Genomic DNA, 21,446 nt, shown 5'->3' on the forward strand with positions numbered 1-21,446 from the left:
GTAGGGGAAAAGCGATTCAGTCTGCACACTCATATAAACCAGGAAAGCAGACCATAGTGGCAAGAGGGGCGCTGTTACTACTACTGCCATCACCTCACTTCACCAGTTCTAATATTTATGCTGGTTTCCCATTGCTTACAATTCAAGGTGCTAATTGATATAATCAATAAAACTCTGAAACAGCCATGGGCCATAATGTGAAATTTCTGCCACTTAAACCTATTGATTTCACTGGTCTTAAGCATGCCTAAACTCTGCTGCATGATGGACAAGCCCTTCAGTCTCGGAGTATGATATGTACGACTGGTCTAGAGGGAAGCTTTCTCGCATATTTTGCTTTATTAATGGCAGTTATAATGGCATTAGTAATTATTCAGACTGGATTTTAAGATTTGATATTTTAAGATTTAAAATATGTGCTGTTAAATCAGCAAATATGGAATCTTTATTGCTATAATGACTGGGTTTCTTTTTCATATACACCTGCACTAGCATTTTCTATTTTTTTGTCCCAACATTTTAAAATGAGATAGTTATAAACGATACCTAAATTCTATTCATATTCTTAAAAGTACAATTGGCCATGTTTCATTCCCAGGGCTTTGATAAACTATGGGCCAGAGTAGTGATGGCAAACCTTCTAGAGACCGAGTGCCCAAACTGCAACCCAAAACCCACTTATTTATCCCAAAGTGCCAACATGGCAATTTAACCTGTATATCTCAGTTTTTCTGTGTGTTTCGCGTTTCTTCTTTATGACTGCTGTTGTAATCCTTCATTAAATGATCTTTTCGTTGATATATAATTTTATGGTATAACTCAGTGTTTTTTGTCTAAAAAAAACTGTTTAGGGGTACTCTCATTTTGACTCAAGAAAATCACCCCCAGGGAAAAATAAATACAGTTCAAATTGGGAAATATAAATACAATGAATTCCGCCCCCCGCCCGCCCCCCTGTTAAATTCACAAAATGTTTAGGGGTATGCGTCCCCCTGAAAAAAAGCACTAGTATTACTCCAAAACAAAGTGGTGTTATGAGCCATCAAACCTCAGAAATACATTTTTTCCAGACGGTTCCACAATTCTGGCCACTAGTGTACACTAGAGGGCTGTACAAAGAGCCACCCTCTCCCAATTTTTAATATGAGATAATAATGATTGTCTGCGTGCGCACATACAAATATAAACAAACCAACCAACAAACCCAGTCAGATGGGTGGGGTATAAATAATATTCGCCATTTCTTCAGCTGCCCTTTGATTGCAGTCTCCACGGAATGAATTTCTCTGTTGGCTTCCGCAGGAAAGTCCAGCGAACATGTAAACCCAGCAGCCCCTTCTTAGGTTGCCATCTTTATATGCTTACTGACCTGGGAGTTAAGCCCTGCTGAACTCAAGGCAACTTACTCCCGAGTAGGAAAAACAGACTGGCAGGAGGCCCTGGTGCATCAAAAGTCAATGCCTGCTCAGCCCCTCAATGCACGCCAGGCCCTGGTGCCGCAGGCTTGGACGGCGCATGAGAGCCCCCTCTCCTCCTCCTCCCCCACCCCCTGCTGGGGCGATGGCACGCATGCCCACTGAGAGGACTCCGAGTGCCCTCTCTGGCACGCATGCCATAGGTTCGCCACCACTGGGCCAGAGGCTGCAGGGGAGAGTAAGTCAGTACTTCATAAATCAAAAAATGTGCACTAATCTTTCCATTATGGTGGACGGACCATAGGTAGAACATCTGTTTTGCATGCAGAAGATTCCAGGTTCTACACCAAGTTTAAAAGACCATGTAATATGTGATGGAAGACTTCTGCCACTCAGAGTGGACAACGCTGGGCTAGATGGGGGGGGAGGGGAGGAAGCAGTTTTCTATATTTAGAACAGAATAGAATAGAATAGAATAATAATTTACTGACCAAGTACCAACGTACTTAGAATTTTGCTTCGGCTACATTGCAGATTCATCCTCCTCCCGTATAAGCCCAATAAGTATATATTTGCTGGAGTCTTGCCCAATATGAAAACAAAAGTGAATTGAATTTTTTCACATTATCTCTGAATGGATATAAATAGTAATTTTGATAAACATTGTGCAATGTTTTTATCCTGGCTACTGTCCCACACTTCTTTCTCTCCATCGTTATTTTTGCTTTAACGGAATGTGTTGAATTATTATACCTATCCTCTTTTATGGGTTATGCATATCAAAGTAGGTGTGGCAGAGATGTGATACTGGACACAGTGAGAATGGCAGATCTCAAAGCGATTCACCAAGTCTTTCCCAACAGCTATTCTACACAGTTTGGAAACTCTTTGGAAATTCATATGCTGCAAAATCACTACCGGTAACAGCTGGCATCAAAATAAAGGACACTATGGTGCTCTCTGAATCTCAACTTGTATACAGTGGTACCTCGGGTTAAGAACTTAATTCATTCTGAAGGTCTGTTCTTAACCTGAAACTGTTCTTAACCTGAGGTACCACTTTAGCTAATGGGGCCTCCCGCTGCCGCTGCGCCACCACATCTTGAAGCAAGGTTCTTAACCCAAGGTACTATTTCTGGGTTAGCAGAGTCTGTAACCTGAAGTGTCTGTAACCTGAAGCACCTGTAACCTGAGGTACCACTGTAATTTTTTATCTGGCAATTTTATGTGTTCAATTGCATTTTTATGTTTGATGTACTCTGGAAATATATTGCAATAGCTGAGGGCTGATGCAAATAAATGTTTTCCTTTGTACATACTGTACTGCCTTGTGTGACAGTTTTCTGGTCTGTGACATAGCTGGCTTGCTGAAGTGCTTTGGAAGGCACCACTGTGGTCAATCAACAGTGCTGACATAAAATAAATACTGTTGAAAGACTGGTGATGATTAGAATACTCCAAAAGCTGCCTCTTATTTGAATGATTTTTTTAAAAAAATTTTTTCTTATTTGTAAATTTAACAAGTAAAGTAGAAGAAAAGGGGGAAATGAAATTAAAGAAAAAAAAAGATAGATAGATGATAGATAGATAGATAGATAGATAGATAGATAGATAGATAGAAGAAAGAAAGAAAGAAAGAAAGAAAGAAAGAAAGAAAGAAAGAAAGAAAGAAAGACAATATACAGTTAATACTACTGTAAACAATGATCAATTCACATTGCAGATACAATGACCATAAGTTCATGAATCTTAAATGAATCATATAAATTGATATAAGCCTGGCAGATACCAAAATAGGTATCCATGCAGAATTGACATATACCGGTATGTGAAATATGTTGGATGCAGCCAGGGCAGTGAGTTCATTAGACCATTGTGTAATAGTCAGTGGGTATTTCTCCTTGTAGAAATAAATAAATAAATAAATAAATAAATAAATAAATAAATAAATATCTTTTAGCCACCGTAATAGCTCACAAAGTCCACTTTTGTTGTCCAGCCTTTAATCCCCTTTGGAATATGGTTTTAAAATACATGAACACCTGCAAATATCAAGGGTTTTAACCAATATAAAATTGATATGTCAACAATGTGAGACCAAAAAGAATATATTTACTGCACATGTCCTTGTCTCATATGTCTGAACAAGGCATTTCCAGCATTACATCTCCAGCACCTATCGGTAGCTATTTGAGACAGTGCCTTCCTATAAACATCTGTAGGCCATTGTATACATTTGTAGGTCATTGAAGTTTCTCAGAAGCAGAAAGGTTTATAATAACCTTAAGCATTCTGCTCAGGTCTGGATATATATGTCTGAACGCATGGGACCAAAAGGTGAGAACTGAACACTCAAAACAATTTCCTCCAACACAGCATGTTTGCATTTCCATTTTTCTAGTATAACACAATCTATGCATTTGTTTATCTCCTGCTTTGTGGTTGGATTAAAAAACATATTATTAGCGACAATTTCTAGCTCTGGTTTTCATGAAAGAGAAAGCATTAATCAAACTAGCCTCGTGTGAGATTGCCGCAGTTTCATGTTAGTTTCGTATTCGCAGAATGCTGATCTGACGTGCAACTTTTTCTCTTGCATCATGGTTTTTTAAAACTCCCAGTTCTTTTGTGTCATTCAGCATTTTTGGTCTGGTGGAAGAATTCTCTCATAATACTACATTTGTTTAGGAAGCAACCAGACAAGATATGGATCAAAATGCCCCACCAGATATGTAGACATGTGTTTATCAGATTGGGGCTGTGGGGCCAGGGGCATAGGAAGATAGGGGTGGTGGGGGCGGGCCGCCCCGAGCGGCACGATCCCAGGGGCGCCATCACGGCTGCCCACCCCACCCCCAAAGCACACGGCGTGCCCCAAAACTCATGCAAGGTGGCGTCACGCTTGTGGGTGGTGTGACGCCCCTCGCTGGCTCACCCCTTGACTCCGTCCAGGGAGAGCATGCACCACAGCAGGAAGGGAGAGCATGCACCGGCCGAGGGAGCAAGCCGGTCCCTGGCATCCGCCCAGTGAAAGCTAGGTGCTGCAGGGCTTGCTCAGCCAACACGCGCGCACTCCCTTCCTGCTGCGGCGTGCTCTCTCCCTGGACGGAGGTGAGAGGCATGCCAGCGAGGGGCGTCACGCGTAGTGATGTCACGATGCTGCAGAGCAGCACCCCGCCCCCGGGGGTGCCTCCTCTTTGACGCCCCGGGTGCCAAAGCAACTAGCAACTAGCAACATTTCTCCACGGTCCCCCCCCCCTAGTCTAACTCTCCTGTATCCCCCCCTGGTTGATGGGCGTTGCCATTCCAATGGTGCGCATGAGCCATGTATTGTGATCAGTTATGTGGGACGGGGCACCCCTGCCTCTTTGTATCCTAAAGCATTTTTTAATACACCCACATCCCTCTGTATGCTCTTTAGGAATAATATGTGTTGGTATGATGCATAGGAAGCATGTTACTGTTTTCTGCAGATCATGACAGGGCAGTTTCAGTTTTAATTCCTAAGCTTTGCTTGTTGGCATACTTGGAATTCAAATTGACAACTGCTGTGTACTTGGTGAAACAGAAATCTGGGAGGAAAATGTTAGATAATATATCTTCTTTCTCTCTTTTATTTTTTTTTCAAAAACATTTTCCAGAATGAAAAAAATAATACCATCTGTATGTCATTATTTTCTACTGTGAGCACAGGAAATACCCAATGATATATTTATTTTATTTTAAACTTTATACACCACCTTTCATCATAAGATCTCAGGGTGATTCACAGAACAAAAGCATACAATAAGCATGATGCTGTATTCGGGAAAAGCTCATGCAATGGAAATATGTGCCTAGCATCACATTACATCTATACTTAGAACTCTGTTCTGGTTGATATCCATCTGTCTTGGGAGACAATGGAGCCTTTGAGGGTGAAGTCAAACTGTTGGGAGGTTACAGCACCTGCTGTGGCTATAGAGGTTGATACAGGAGAGACATGTTCTGTTGCAGCTGGGGCAGATGAACTATGTAATAATTGAATTAAAATCAAGGTGACTGGAGGCAATGCAACATTTTTTTAAATGGCTGGTTTTGGGTCATTCCTTTCCCATCATCTGCCAAAAAAGCCCTAATAATCTGTCAAGGTGTCCTGGTTCCTGCCCAACACATGCAAGCAGAGACTCTTATTTATAAGTAAGAGATATTTACTCAGGCAAGTAATGGTCATAGCTGCCAAGTTATCCCTTTTTACAGGGATTTTCCCTTATGCTGAATAGGCTTCCTCGCGAGAAAAGGGAAAACTTGGCAGCTATGGTAATGGTACAGGCTCAGGAGCAGACAGTGCTCAGGAAGCACAATTCAACAGGACAAGAAGTTCAGAACTGGGCAAAAGAGACAAAGCTGTCCCCCAAAATCTCCTCTCCCACCAGCTTTTAAAGACGAAGTGTGGTGTGATCACCCGTGAAACTCTCATGCATTGTGAGAATGTAAAGCTTTCAAGCGCACTCTGTCAGGGCAGGTGGGTCTGCTCCTATCTGTGAAGGAAGCGTCTGGTTCCAGGAGACAAGGCTGCACCCTCCTATTCAGACTCCATTTCAGTCTCTGCCACCTTCATGTTCCCCCATTGGCTGATCAACCCCCATACCCGCTCCTTCTCTGAGGCTGTCTGCTCCACAGGAAGGTCAGAGAGGAGAGCCAGCCTCCCCGCCCCCCCTTCCAAAGTGTCCCCCCTCTCCTCCAATCCAGGTTCTACCATTCTACCTCCTTCTGTTTCTTTCTTCTCCTGTGTCAATGCCTGCCAATCCAAGTTCAAGCCTGACAGTAACGTGAATCTCCTGACACAAGGAAGCCTAACTGCTCGCAAAGGACTCTGAGGGCATATACACAAATTATAACCAAAAGACTGAGTTTGTTAGTGACCTAAAAGAGTGTGGGTGGGTAGGTGCTAAATGGAAAGTGAAGAGTGGTGCGCAAATTATCTCATAGGAAAGCTTTCTCACCATTACCGAATGTTAAGGAACCCAGAGGCAGAAGCAGTTTATTGAGTGGAGAGGAGCCACTGCACAAACTTCCCGGCAGGTGTTGTCACTGTTGCTTACCAGAAAGAAGAGGGGAAGGATGAGATGGCGGGGAAGTCAGCATGGTGCAAACAACAACAGAGCCAATCTGAGGCACCTGCTCATGTGTTTGCGCCATGCTGTCCTCCTCATCCCCTGGCTCTTTCCCTTTTTTCTCCTGGTAAGCAACAACAACCCACCTGCCAGGAAGCTAACATAGCAGCTCTTCCCCACCCCGTGAGCCGCTTCTGCCCAGGAGTCACAGGAACTACAGATCAAACAAATCTGCAGTTGATTTGCTTCACCCAATATAGCCTGGTCTGCCAGGCAGTTGCTCTCCAATATCTCAGGCAAAGGTATTTCCCAATCCTGTTGCCTGATGAAGGTGAAGGGATGTTGTGGGGCTCTCAGCACAGTGGTAATTTGGTTCTTGAACTTAATCCATTCTAGGAGTCCATTTGACTCCGGAAACTGTTCGAAAACCAAGGCGCGGCTTCTGATTGGCTGCAGGAGCTTCCTGCAGTCAAGCAGAAGCTGCGTTGGACATTCGGCTTCCGAAAAACATTAGCAAACCAAAACACTTACTTCCAGGTTTGCGGCATTTGGGAGCCAATTTGTTTGACAACTAAGCCATTCGAGAACCAAGGTACCAAATATGGCTAAATATGGCTAAATATTGTCCAGCTAGATGGCTGAAAGCAGAGGCCACGGTACACTTTTTTTTTACTGCCCCTTGTAGTCAGATTTGAGGAACTGATATATTAATCCCTTTACTGCAGAAATCAGTAAAAATTCTTTTTCAAAATTTAACACTATTCCTGTTGACTGGCACTGATTATTACACCTCATATGGGACAGCAAAATTTGTCAAATTGGCTGTAGGGGAAGCAAAAGTTGTAGGGGACAGCGGGGAGGTGAGGTCAGTAGAGCATGAGGAGCGGGTAAGGGAGCATAGCTGCCAAGTTTTCCCTTTTCTTGCGAGGAAGCCTATTCAGCATAATGGAAAATCCCTTAAAAAAAGGGATAACTTGGCAGCTATGTAAGGGAGGCAGAACTAGGAAGCCCAGAGGTGACCCTCGAGCCCGAGTGGCCACAAGAACCACGAGCAGATTGACCAAATGGCCCCATCGCTGCCAGCAACCCAGGAACAAGAGCCAGAACAAGAGCTACCGAGGGACACCCCAGACCAAAACGCATATGTAGGCGATGGGCATACCTCGACTTACGAATGCTAACCGTCCGGCCGCAATGGGAACTTAGAGGGGCGGGGTGTTATGTGCTAAGCTTGGATCCTAGAACAACAGGCAGGTAGAATCCTAGAATGCAACAAGTGATTGGCCTGCAGGAGCAGCCCAATCAGGCTCCAGGAGGGAAGCAGAATCAGCCAATCAGATGGAACCTATTGTGTAAATAATGTATATAAAGCCTGAGGTTTGGGGGTGGGGAATTCACTCACTGTTTTACCATCTGCAATAAAGAGCATGAAATCACTACGTGACTCCCGAGTATATTTCAATACATTTGACACACGACACTGAATCACTGTAATGGACTACTTTACAATTAGATCTTATTATGGCATTGTAGCATGTATGTACTAATTTGGATATTGCATTATGGTTGCTTTATTGTGTGTGTAGGCTTATGGCCTGATTGGAGCAACAAAGCTGCATTCGATTCGATTCAGTTTGGTACACAGGACTGTGTTAACTGGCTGCCACAGCACAGAAATAGGCAAAGTGGACTTGCAGGATGAATATCTCCCAAGGTGATTGTATAGATAGTGTGTTATGTATTGGCACTTATGTTCTATGTTGCAAGCCCACCCTGCGATCTTTTGATGCAGGGCAGAATATAGATTTAATAAATAAATAAACGCAATAGGAGATGCCAGGGATCAAACACAGGACACTCCCTATGCAAAACACGAGCCTCATGTGCTATGAATGATTCAAACTGTCATTCTAATCTTAGCTTCATTTTTCACATCCCAAGAACCATTGCAACTATGACATACAAAATGACTTAGTTTAACCATCCTCTTGCAGTGCCCTGGAAGGTCGCACTCTGCTTTCATGTGAAGCTTCTAGTGGAAAGTTCTCAGGCGGCTCCACAAAGTGAACATAGTTTGGTCTTGCAACAAAGGGTGTGAATCTGTGCGTGTGAGAAGGTGGTGGGTGGGACTTCAGAGGGCCCGAACACCTCAGTCCTCCCACCCGTTTTTATGCAGATCAACATCCTTTCAATACAATATTTTCACATTACTTTAAGACAGGGTTCACCAACCCTTTGGGACACCTGGGCATATTAGCAAACCAGGGAAAGTGTTGAACACATGCACATAATGTAACTAAGCACACACCACAATGTATTAAACTTGCTCCAATAGAATGTTTCTTTTGAGCCTAATTTCAGCATGGGAAGCAACTCAGATACTCAGATCAAAGCATGGAGGGACCAAGAAACAAGTCCTTAAAAAAAGAAAGAAAGACGCACCAGGGCCATAGCTGTCAAGTGTTCCCTTTTCTCGCAAGGAAGCCTATTCAGCATAAGGGAATTTCCCTTTAAAAAAAAGGGAGAATTTGACAACTATGACCAGGACCCCTACTACATATATTAACAGAGACTATGTTGCTTTAGAAGCAGCTTTGATTGTGTGCACATTGTATTCCAATGTGGAACAATGGACTCCACCTTATATTTCGGAACAGCTAATAAAAACATTGGATAGAGTAAAAAGAAAAAAACGGAACTATGAGCAAACAAATTGCCAGGCTTCAGGGAATTGACTTCCTCCCCCCGTGGCAGAAGATAAGAAGATCAAACGAAAGGAACATCTTACCAGTTAGACTCTTTAATAATCACAATGAAAGAACAAAGAACACATCTCTTAGAAATGGCGGTGCTCCCAATTAAGGGTCACTCCCCCCCAGCCGTCCCTATTAATCTACGTCACTCTTACATCTTGTAATCTGAGTTTGTACCCTCTGCGCTTTCTGTTCTAACACTTTCTGAGCTCTCCATGTCTTTGGAGGAGGGGGGTGAATGCTGTCCAGAGACTGTGAATCTGTTAACTCTCTCTCTTCTAGTGTTTCTTTTCCTAGCTGTTCCCCATCCAGTATTTCCCAGCTTCTGCCTTCTGAACTCTGCCCCTCTGGAAACCACTGTTCCAAACTATGCTGCCCTCCTGCTCCTGGGAAGATTCAGCATCAGGATCAGGGGGAGGGTGTGGCGCCTACCATTCTTCCTCAGTGCAGCCTTCCTCAGCACGGTCCCTGACACAAACATATCACACAAAGATTACGAGTAAATATGAATACACTAATCATCAAAAGGTCTATTGCTGCTGGGAGAATTTTATATATTAACTTTATGCTCTTTTATAAGATTTTGTGGTGTGCATCACTTAAGAAACTTTTGATTATGTGGCATGTACACTTGTATAACAGCAACAACATATTTTGCTATTTTAGGATTTTTGTGTGTGAGTTTTTTTTTTGTTTTAAGACAATGGAAAATAAAAGTACACATACAAAACAACATGTACTTTTATTTATTTTCATTTTCTTGAAAATAGAAAAAATCTGATTGGTTTAAATGGGACGTACTTCCATGTACGTACATGCTTAGGAATGCAAAGTGAGGCAGCATTCCTGTATAGAATTAATCTGTTTGGGATTTCAGCAGACTAACCTTGCACAGGATTCACCCCATGGGTAAGATCTAACACCACTATAGGACTTCCCCTTCTTTCCCTCCTTCTTGTACCCACCTCTACTACAAAGGATCCCACAACCCTCCAGAGCAGATTTTGAAGGAAATGGGATAGGGAAAGAGAGGAAGGATATGCCCAGTTTTAAGACCTGGGACTCAGCTTGATTGGTAAAGAAAACACATTTTATATGTGCTGCATATGCATTATAACATTGTGACGCCAGATGGTGCTGTAGAGTTCTGTTTTTGCCAACCTGATTTCTCATACAAAGTTTACAACATGTTTAAATGAAACGCTTCTTTGATGTGTCTAGGTCCAGCCCTGGATGTCAGTTGTGCACTATGGGACTCTGATTGGGTATCACCCCATGGCTATAAAGGGTGTTTAAAAGTCAGACAACAATGTAAACATGAAACCAGAAGCTCTAAAGAATCTTGGCACATGTTTGATGCCTACAATCTCACTTTTGAAAAGTCAAAAGAAGGGGTGGGGGAAACTACCCTATTTAAAACCAGGGAATGATTGGTGCCTATATTCACCATTTCTTTGAAGTAAAGTTGGGAATTGGTGATTGTGCTAAAATTAAACTGGTGCTTCCTATATTTGCAGGGTGAACAGGTGACAGACTATTGTGTAAAGAGACTGGGAAATTTTACAATGCCTGTCATGCTCCTTGAAATAACTCGTCATCAGTGTACTTTGTTTTATATAACTGATTTAAGCAATCCCCTAGAATTCCACAGTAACATATCAATGTGCCTTTTCTCTCATGCCTTTTCATTCTTTGCTGTCAACTAAGGCATCTATATCTAGAAATTTGGAATATCAAATCCCATGTCTTGAAAGGTGACACAAGAATTTTCTATTATTTATCTTCTTTAAGTATTATGTCAAGCAATCTATTTAAAATGAGTTGGCCTCTCTAACGATGACTAATCATTTCCAATAGCAGTACCCTTTGTATTTAGACACCATCAGTGGGTTTTTCTCTCTCTTGGCAAACACAAAAATTGTTTTTCCTGGGAACTGGATTTTGTATATGTATGTCAAGCAAATAAATATGACTCATATTGATGTTTGTGTGTACATTCCAAGTGACTCTAGAAAGACAAGCTGTGATGTCTCCCTTTTCATAATCATGACCTATGAGCAATTTGGCCACTGTGCTCTTTCTTTCCTGTGTCCATCTGCAGTCTTGAAGATCAATGTTCAGTATGCAAAAGCTTTCCCAGGTTCAAACCATAAAAATATGTAGAAAGACGTTCTTGGTGAATGGTCTCTAATAACTCTGCAACTCAATGGCTCCACTCCTGCTTTAACTAGGTACACCCGCTAGTGGCCCTAAACGGACATGCCCACATCTAAATTCAGCTGGTTTAATGAGGTTCAGATGAGCAGAATGATGCAAATACATCTATGTCCGTATCATACCTGCCAAGTTGCTGTCAGAGAAATAAGGGACCGGGCCGGAAATAGCAGACCGGAAGTCGCACTGCAGCCATTTTGGAACTGGGTAGAGCAGCATCAAAAGTCGCTTCTGAGCATACTCTGCCCAGTTCCAAAATGGCTGCCGTGGCAGAATAAACCGGGGAAAAACAAAAAAATCCATTTTTTCAGCTAGGAACAGCTGGAAAAACGGGGATTTCCCGGGGAAAACGGGAGACTTGGCAGCTATGGTCCGTATCAACTGGATACATCGATCTCTCTTGCTCAATGGGGATGTTGATTTTCCTGTATCATCACGTTCACCAGATTCAGAGCAATAGGGCGATAGAAGGTCCTGTTTATTTGGGCAAAGTAAGGATTTATTGTAGCGTTAGCTGTAGTTACTCTGTGTGTATGTGTGTGTGTGTGAGAGAGAGAGAGAGAGAGAGGGCGTACGAGAGTACACACATAGTTCACACATCTGCCCAAGACCAATACTAGGCTACTTGCAGGATATTCTTACGCCGACTGGCTGCCACATTCAGTTTAATAAGCAGCAAAGGAATGTTTAGGGAAGTTTTTAATGTTTGATGTTCTATTGTGATTTTAATTCTGTTGGGAGCTGCCCAGAGTGGCTGGGGAAACCCATCCAGATGGGATGGGTGGGGTATAAATAAATTATTATTATTATTATTATTATTATTATTATTATTATTATTAGGATCTGAATAGTGGAGCCACTGCATACATGCACATTCCTTATCTGCATCAGAGCTATCTGAGATGCAGGGCAGTAGATTGGGCTGTCTGTTGGGTGTCTTAAAGCTGTGCCTCCACCTGTGCTCAGTCTGTATATCTCTGAATAAGCTCAAATATCCAGGTAATGTATTTGAAATAATGTCCCCATAATATTGTGTTATTCAGCTAAGAGAAACTGTAAGCTCGAAGAAACATAGTCAAAATTCATTGGTTTTGCATACAGTAATATTTATATTTATAGAAACAAGCTGGGAGACAGCTTGAACGCAAGTGGAGGAAAGATCCGAATGAAGGCAACTGAGCCCTGGTAAGGGCTCATTATCGAGCCTCCCTAGTGGCACTGAAGGCAGCAAAGAAGGCATACTTTGCTGCCTCCACTGCACCCTCATTATGTCATCCAGCAGAGCTTTGCTGGGTTGTACAGGGCCTTTTGCAGGCTGGCCCAAAGGAGGTGATAGAACCAACAGTAGCTCTCTGTGACTTGTTTGCAAAGCATTTTGAGGATAAAATCGCTCGCATCCACCAAAACCTTGACTCTGCTGTTATAGCAGATGAATCTCATAGGGTGTCCAGAGGACAGTCTAGTCCTGTTGTGTTGGATGAGTTTCAGTTGGTAAGGCTTGAGGATGTGGACAAGGATGTGGACAAGGCGACCACCTGTGCTCTAGACCCTTACCACTCTTGGTTGATAAAAACCAGCAGGGAGGGAGCAGCTGGCTGGGCCAGGGAGGTGATCGATGCCTCTTTACGAGAGGGGGTGGTCCCTGCCTGTTTGAAGGAAACAGTGGGTGTTTTTTTTTTAATAGGTGGTTATTGGGTTGGTTTTTTAAATTTGATTATATATTTTGTGGCTTTATATTTTGATTTTATTCTGTGAACCACCCTGAGCTCTCCAGGTATAGGGCAATATAATAATAATAATAATAATAATAATAATAATAATAATAATAATAATAATAATAATAATATATCAGCAATACTTTTCTAACAAGGGGCTTTCCTCATTCTTGATTTGTAAAAAGTTCATGGTAGCATTCAACAGTGTCACTGGGGTTCTCCCTCTCTTATTTCCTGGTGAAAAATTCCGCAAAGACAAAATGGCATTTTAAAGTGTTACTCAGACAGTAAAACAAAAGAAAAGGGATGGACTCATACTTATATTTTCAAATAGCACATTTGAATGAGTAGTTTTGATTTCCCAAAGACTGTTTAGTTAAAAAACGAACAAACCTGACCCACTGATTCCCAGAAAGAAGCATGCAAAGAAAGATCTGAGAAAAAATTATGCAGACAACTGTTTTGATGTTTTACATTGCTATCTTTTATGTTCACATTTAGAACTCATGTAACAATGACGGTTCAGGGTCTCAAATGTAAACCGGAAAGTCCCCTCTTGAAACGTTCCTTCTGGCACAAAATGTCACTAGGGTTTCAGTGCTAGACTTCCTGTACATACCTGGAGGCAAGCCCTAAGTAGATATGCCTAGGATTACACTGTCTATAGCCCTAGATGAGCCCTTCATTCTCAGCTCCACCCCCGGCCATGTTGAGATAATAGTACTGATCGACATTGTTGGGTTGATCTAAAGATTACAGAGGTGAAGTGCTTTGAATATTCTAAGGCCGCATGCTTTTGTGCACTTACTTGGGAGTAAGGTCCATTCAGCTTCATAAAACTTACTTCCAGGTATGCACAACAGGATTGCAAAACGCTATATAAATGTTAAATATTTTTATTTGTAAGGAGAAATTCAGCAGCCTGTACTGTAGGGAACCCAATTATAATTTGCATGTGGCTTTTCCAGCACACTTATTCTTCCAGAATTAATACTGTACTGATTTCCACGCTGATAGAGATGCTGGCTTCGTTTACATGACACAGTAAGCCAAACTATGGCTACGGATTTTGGTTAGAGAGAAGAAAGCTTAACCACGAGCCAAGGTTTCAATGTTATGCTAAGCCATCTACGTTTTACAGGCCCTGAAACTCAGGGCCACCTTTTTGGCTAACTTGCCCAGCCCTAGTCCTATGAAAATTCATGTTATACTCACAGTCGACACGCCTTGCTTTGTCTTTTACCTTACCAGTCGCACTCAACTGGATCTTATATTTAATGATATAGTTGTATTTGTTGTTGTATTCTATGTTGTTGTGCGACAGTTGCCTGTTTGATCTTTTATATGTGCTATGGCTATATGGCTAATGCAATAAACTTTTGATACGGGCTAAGCTCAGCTGTGGAAGAGCAAAGCAGCTATAAGCTGCTCTCTGGGAGCCCACACATTTTGCACGGTCCCAGTAAGCCCAAGTTTGGCCTACTGTGCCATGAAAACCAAGTCTCTGTGATGTTAACAGTTGTGTAACAAGCAACAGTTTGACAGGTGCAGGTGTGCATGAAGAGCACAGGAAGCTGCCTCATGTAAAATCAGGCCATTGGTCCACATTAGTATCTTCTACCCTAACTTTGGCTTTTTGAAATATGACAACCCTACCTCCCAGTGGCCAGAGTATCACAAAATAGAGCATGATTATGTCATTGCACTTCATTAAAAGCACAAAGTGTGAGGATCAGTGTAGACCAGGTGTGAAATTGGCATATCTGGTTGTATGAATCTTCTCTAGTATAAGAGCAAAAGAACCGAGAACCGAGAGATTTCAAGTGTAAGATTATGAACACTCTTCCATTTACTCTGCATTCAGTGCAATCCCATTGCTGTTCTGGGAAACAATGTACACATGACATTAGTCAAAATTCACAGCTGTCCCATGTTTGTCCTGTCATATCTTACAAAATACCACATTTTGACGCACTCCCCACCACCCACAACCAGCTTTTATTCAAATTGAGAAAAAGAACAACCTAGTGATGTTTTAACCCAGTAAATGTGTATACAGGCATGCGGGTGGCGCTGTGGTCTAAACCACTGAGCCTCTTTGGCTTGCCAATCAGAAGGTTGGCGGTTCGAATCCACACAATGGGGTGAGCTCCCATTGCTCTGTCCCAGCTCCTGCCAACGTAGCAGTTAGAAAGCATGCCAGTGCAAGTATATAGGTACCGCTGTGGGAGGAAGGTAAACGGCGTTTCCGTGCACACTGGTTTCTGTCACAGTGTTCTGTTGCGCCAGAAGCGGTTTAGTCATGCTGGCCACATGACCTGGAAAGCTGTCTGTGGACAAACGCCGGCTCCCTCGCCCATAGTTGCCTTTGACTGGACTTAACCATCCAGGGGTCCTTTACCTTACCTTTACCTTTTATATAGTCTAAACCCGTGGGCCAGATGCGGCCCAATCGCCTTCTCATTATGGCCCACAGACAGTCCGGGAATCAGTGTGTTTCTACGTGAGTAGAATGTGTCCTTTTATTTAAAATGCATCTCTGGGTTATTTGTGGGGCCTGCCTGGTGTTTTTACTTGAGTAGAATGTGTGCTTTTATTTAAAATTCATCTCCGGGTTATTTGTGGGGGATAGGAATTCATTCATCCCCCCCCCCCAAACAAAAGTCCGGCCCACCACATGGTCTGAAAAAGGTTGCTGACCCCTGGTCTAAGCCAAAGGACACAACTTGCTTTGCCCACATTATGACAGGCACACTAAGGGTTTTTAATGCTGTTGCGACAATCTTCCTGCGATATCCACTGTGAAAACTATGATCCCAGTTGGCATAAAATACAGCACTATTTTACCAGTTAAAATCCAAAATGCTAATTCACACTGCCACTGCAAAGAGGGAGGGAACTGCACTGCTTGGAGATGCACTTTCCGAGGTTTTTATTTTAATTTCAGTGGGAAGGGGAAGAAATCTCTCTTAGAGCTCAGGAAGAGGCACTCATTGTCACCATTTCCATCTAGGTGGTTCTCCCTTTCCACCTCTCCATCTTGGTATGAACTTTCATCCGATCCCCCACTTCCTTCATCATACATCAGCAACTGTTCAGATGTTGCTGGACTCCCAGTATGCCATACACTTGAAGAGCATCACATCTCCCCCCCCCCAAGGGAACTGTAGTACACCCCTCACAGAGCTACAATTTCTAGCATCCTAAAACTACAGCTCCCAGCCAGGATTGTGGGGCGGGCGGTTGATTTAAATTTATGTTGTGTCCACAGCTATCAGTCACAGTCCCATCAGTTGAAGTCAGTACACCTTACCCAGCCTTAGAATCTGAACAAGTACTAGGAAATCAATATGCTAGGAGAGGCTTGTGAGGGATGCAGAGGGTGGGGGAGAGGAAAGTGACTACAAGATGTGTGACTGTTCCTACAGCCAGATCCCATGCATTTTCTTGGTGGTGTGGCCATGTGTCCTACATTATGGAGGCAGTCCTCTGTTTGTAGGGATCCCCTCTTTAAGGGTTATCCAGTTCAAATCTGGTGCAAAGCTAAAGAACCATAAAAAGGGAGAAATTTTCTAGTCAGCAGATTGAGGAAGCACACAAGGCACCTGATGTCTTCTCCACTATGGTGAGATGTACTAGGTGGTATTGAACTAAGTTTTACTCACCTATTGAACTTATTATATTTTAATATTTTGTTGGAAGCCACCCAGAGTAGCTGGGGAAGCCCAGCCAGATGGGTGGGGTATAAAAAAATAATTATTATTACATTTATTTATTTATTTAAACAACCCATTCAAATAGCCATTAATCTCAATGGGTCTACTCTGAGTAAAACTTAGTTGAATGCCACTCACTGCCTTGTTCACATTCACAGTACTTTTGGATTTGGGTGGGGAGTATATGATTGAGTAATCCTTGTTTGCATAATGCTTTCATGAACAGAAGTTCATGCATTTGTTTCAAAAGGTTGACCAGAATCTATGGCTTAGAGAACATTAGGTCACAAGCAGCCGTTAGCATCAATTTGACCTCAAGAACATAACTGATGCACATGCTGTTATATGATCTTTGAGCTCCAGTGGGTTTCTTTTTTGGTAATTTTTAAAATTAGTTTTCAATTACAATCCAATAAGAGCCTCATTGTAGCAATACCAATATATAATACAATTACCAATCATTCAAATACCGAATTATATAATTCTAGAATTGATGGTTTGATGATTTTCTTTATTTCTGCATTCTAAAATCTTATTAATTTCAATTACATTCCGGTCATAATAATAACAACCCCTTATACAGCAACTGCAATATTAATAACTTCTATTTGTGTTGGCACATTAAATGATTTATAAAACTACAAGTGAGGGACTGAAACTTTATCCGGTGGGTTTATTTCTTAAACCCACAGATTTATACCCACAGTTGTCCACCCCCCTATGCCCTGCACAACTTTGTTGCAACAGAAAAATTAAGATCTGCTTTGCTTTGACTAGCTCCTGCCTCCATCCGTTCTTCTGTGACCAATAATGGACTTAGAGGACACTTATAGGGAGTTGGGCTGCAAAAGCCAACGCCAAATTTTTCACATAAGCAAGACATATGTTCCCATAATATATACAAGCAGTCCAGGACAGTCTAGGCAGTTTCTGTGCTTCCCCAATTGTGTCCCCCCCCCATTTTTTTTTGTTTGCACTTCTACAGACTTTGCTGACCTCACAGATCTGCTGATACCCATTCTTTGAGTGTGTGCATGGTGTTGTTTTAGCTACATGAGCAACAGTGCTCCAAGAATGTATGAGAATGACTTCAAAAAGCGTTAGATTAATGAAGAATGGGGTGGTGTACACACTCCTGTTTAATCTGCATCCAGTGTGCTCCCACTGCTGGTTTGGGAAGCTGTGCACACATGACATTAGCCACAATCCATATCCACCCTGTTGTTTCCTATGAAATAGTGCACTTTGCTGTGCTTTCCCCCAAATCAGCTTTGATCCAAATTGGCAAAAAGAACCTAGCAGCATAGGATAGACAGTGTGGTGCGATGGTTAGAGCATCGGATGAGGACCTGGGAGACTAGGGTTGAAATCTCCAGTCAGTCGTGAAGGGTGACCGTGGGTAATTCATAGTCTCTCAGCTTAATTTATTTGACAGGGTTGTTTGTGGGATTAAACGGCAGGGAAGAACCATGCATACCACCTTGAGTTCCTCAGAGAGAAAAAGTTGGAAATAAATGCCATAAATAAATAAACAAAGCTGGTGATGTGTGCAGAGCCTTAGTCTATGGTAGCTAAATGGAACCTAGCGTTTCAGAGGAAGTATACCTTGAAATCCAGATCATGCTGGGAGAAACGGGACTGGGATATTGCCTTAATGCCCTGCTTGGAGATTTCCCCAAAACATCTGACTGGAACACAATGAATACGCCAGTCCCTCAGGCCTGGTTCCTATTGAGTTATCAGTTTCTGCACCGGTGGCTTAAGATGGCTGGCGGATGTTGTAATTCTGAGAGTGCTTGTAACAAAATGTGACCTTCCCATAATTTTAAATGCACTGTGTTGCTATTTCATGCAAATGTGATTTACAACGGGGCTCCCTCTTGTTTGACGTGAGGGGATTTTATGGGGTTGCCCAAAGTGCACTTACCTTTTGCATTTGCTTTCACACACATGGCATGTTATGTGAAGAGGTGTGTTATTTATGCCTGCCCAAGGCTCTGCCTAATGAACTGAGTCATAAGGCAGGCAAGCCAGAAGCGTGTTTGTTTTGGGCCAGCTCAAACCTAAGTACAAGGATTTGCAGGTGGTATGAGAGGCTGCAATGGTATAACATGAAAGGCTATGATTAATGGTATTCACTGGCAAGTATCTAACAGGATTCTTATCATTACTGTAGTTTTATGTAATACAACATTATAAATCAATGCCACACATTTGAAGAGTTTGCCAAAACAAAGTAGTTGTCTCCAGTGTGGTACATAACATTTTTATTATAACTATTGAGCATCTATGAGTACACTCCACGATTCCAGACGAAGCTTTTCTTAAGGCTGCTTAGATCACAGCATGAGTGCTAAACATTCATTTAAACCTCTCCCACCAAAACCAATAGGCATTTAAAATACTTGACCAACTGAAGGGAAGGAGAGTTCGTCTCTCTTTTCAGATGACATTGCTGACACATGGGGTGGGAGGTCATGGACTCACCAACATTAGTGAAGAAACGACGATTTGAATGTGCTATAAACATGCAACACTAGATTGCACCAGAGAGCAGGAAATTTTTATAAGCGCTTTTCCATAGGGATTTTGTGTGTGTGTGTGTGTGTGTGTGTGTGTGTGTGTGAGAGAGAGAGAGAGAGAGAGAGAGAGAGAGAGAGAGAGAGAGAGAATGATCTAATTTCTGACTTATTTATAGCATCCCCCTCCCCGTGTGTAGATCCACCAGATGTTTGCTGAGTGGCTAGCTTCAAAGTTAACAACAAAAGCATGTCCAAGAGAACATGCTTTGCGTCCAAAAGGTCACAGATTCAATCCTGGAATATCCAAGTAGGGCTGGGAAAGACTTCTGTCATGCCTAGTCCTGACCTATTGCCAGACACTAAATCCCCAGAAGATGAACCAGACACTCCACAGGTTGAAGACCTTATTGAGCACGCAGGGTCTCCTGGAACCAGTTCTGAGGATCCCCTCTAGTGACAGACCTCTGAAGAACCCTTGAAGAGCAATGAAATAGCATATGTTAACAGACCTGAAGGCATTGTGTGGCTCATGAGTAAGGAAGTCTACTTGTGCGCAAACAATCTCTGGAACTCCTTTGCTTCCAGTAGATGTAGTTAGGGCATTGTCCAGGAAGCCACAGCATTTCCATTTGTTGCAAACAACACAGGTCTCTGGCTTCTTAGACACCCACCTTGCTGTACATTGCCTGAACACGCTGTACAATTGATTTTTGACCACAGGTCTTCAACTGGTGGGTTGGGACCCACGAGTGGGTCATGACCTAATCCAAGGTTGGTTGCAAAAGAAGCACTACTACCATGCAAATATATGGCAGAAGATTAAGAAATGGGTCCCCAAATGCATGTTTGGGTAAAAAGTGAGTCCTGGGTCTGCAAAGGTTGAGTGTTGCCTGATCTAGACTTGTTGAAACTATGCTGCTCTGGAACCCCACTCTCTGTGATAAGTGTGGCCCAAGGGCACCCCCTGAAACATAATACAGTAGTCTGAAGCTTTGGAGAGCTTTGGTGGTAGATGTGCCCCTATGGTGGTGGAAGTAGAGCTAGTGCTTGATACTTGACTCTGTGGTATAACAAAAACTTCAGAAGAACCCTGCAGGATCTGGCCAAAGCCCATCTAGTCCAGCATCCTGTTTTTACTGTGGACAGCCAGGTGCCTATAGTTTGCAAGGAGAACCTGAATATAATATCTCTTAAAAGGTAAAGGGACCCTGACCATTACGTTTACCTTCCCGCTGGATTGGTACCTATTTATCTACTTGCACTTTGAGGTGCTTTCGAACTGCTAGGTTGCCAGGAGCAGGGACCGAGCAACGGGAGCTCACCCCATCGTGGAGATTTGAACCGCCGACCTTCTGATCGGCAAGCCCTAGGCTCTGTGGTTTAACCCACAGGGCCACTCGTGTCCCTTATCTCTTACTTTACCACTAACCATTCTCTTAAACAAATCTGTCTTTCACCAAGTACTTGCAAATAAGCCTTCCTTTCAAAGCCATCTTGAGAAGTTTGAAAGCCTGGGATTTGAAGCATTGTAACTTTAAAAAAAAAAATCAATTCTGAGCTTTACAGGCACAAAATGTATCTTACTCCATTCTAGTTGCTTTAATACCTGCATCTTTCCCTCCCGATTCAGTGGGTTTTGAGTTCCTTCCTCAAAGAAAGGAGGTGGAGGTACTCATGGCAATCAAACATGGACAATGCAATTCTACTTGGTACATCTATTCAGAAGTTGTTGTGTGGTATGGTGTGGTGGTTAAAGTGCTGGACAAGGAGCTGGGAGGTCAAGGTTCAAATCCCTACTCAGCCAGAAAACATTATCCTCCCTATGTGCTATGCTTCCTAGCTTAGTGTTGGCTTATGCCAGGTGCAGGTGTCAATAAAATTCTGAAGAAAACAATACCTCAATTTGAAAGATGAATTACAACTCACAAGCAATTACTGAAAGTATAAGTTTCAATTTTGGTGGCTGCCTGCCTTTATGAATGGCTAACAGACTGATTCATTTGTTTGATTAACAG

The 21,446-nt window shown here is 42.5% G+C and overlaps 1 long non-coding RNA gene across 5 annotated transcripts in view; it reads left to right on the top strand.

Moving 5' to 3' along the window:
- LOC118088580 (uncharacterized) overlaps positions 1-21,446 on the top strand; it is a 58,135-nt gene that overhangs the window by 2,389 nt on the left and 34,300 nt on the right. The gene's annotated exons all lie outside the window — the stretch shown is intronic.

This window comes from Zootoca vivipara, chromosome 7 (assembly GCF_963506605.1).
Source record: "Zootoca vivipara chromosome 7, rZooViv1.1, whole genome shotgun sequence".
NCBI lineage: Eukaryota > Metazoa > Chordata > Lepidosauria > Squamata > Lacertidae > Zootoca > Zootoca vivipara.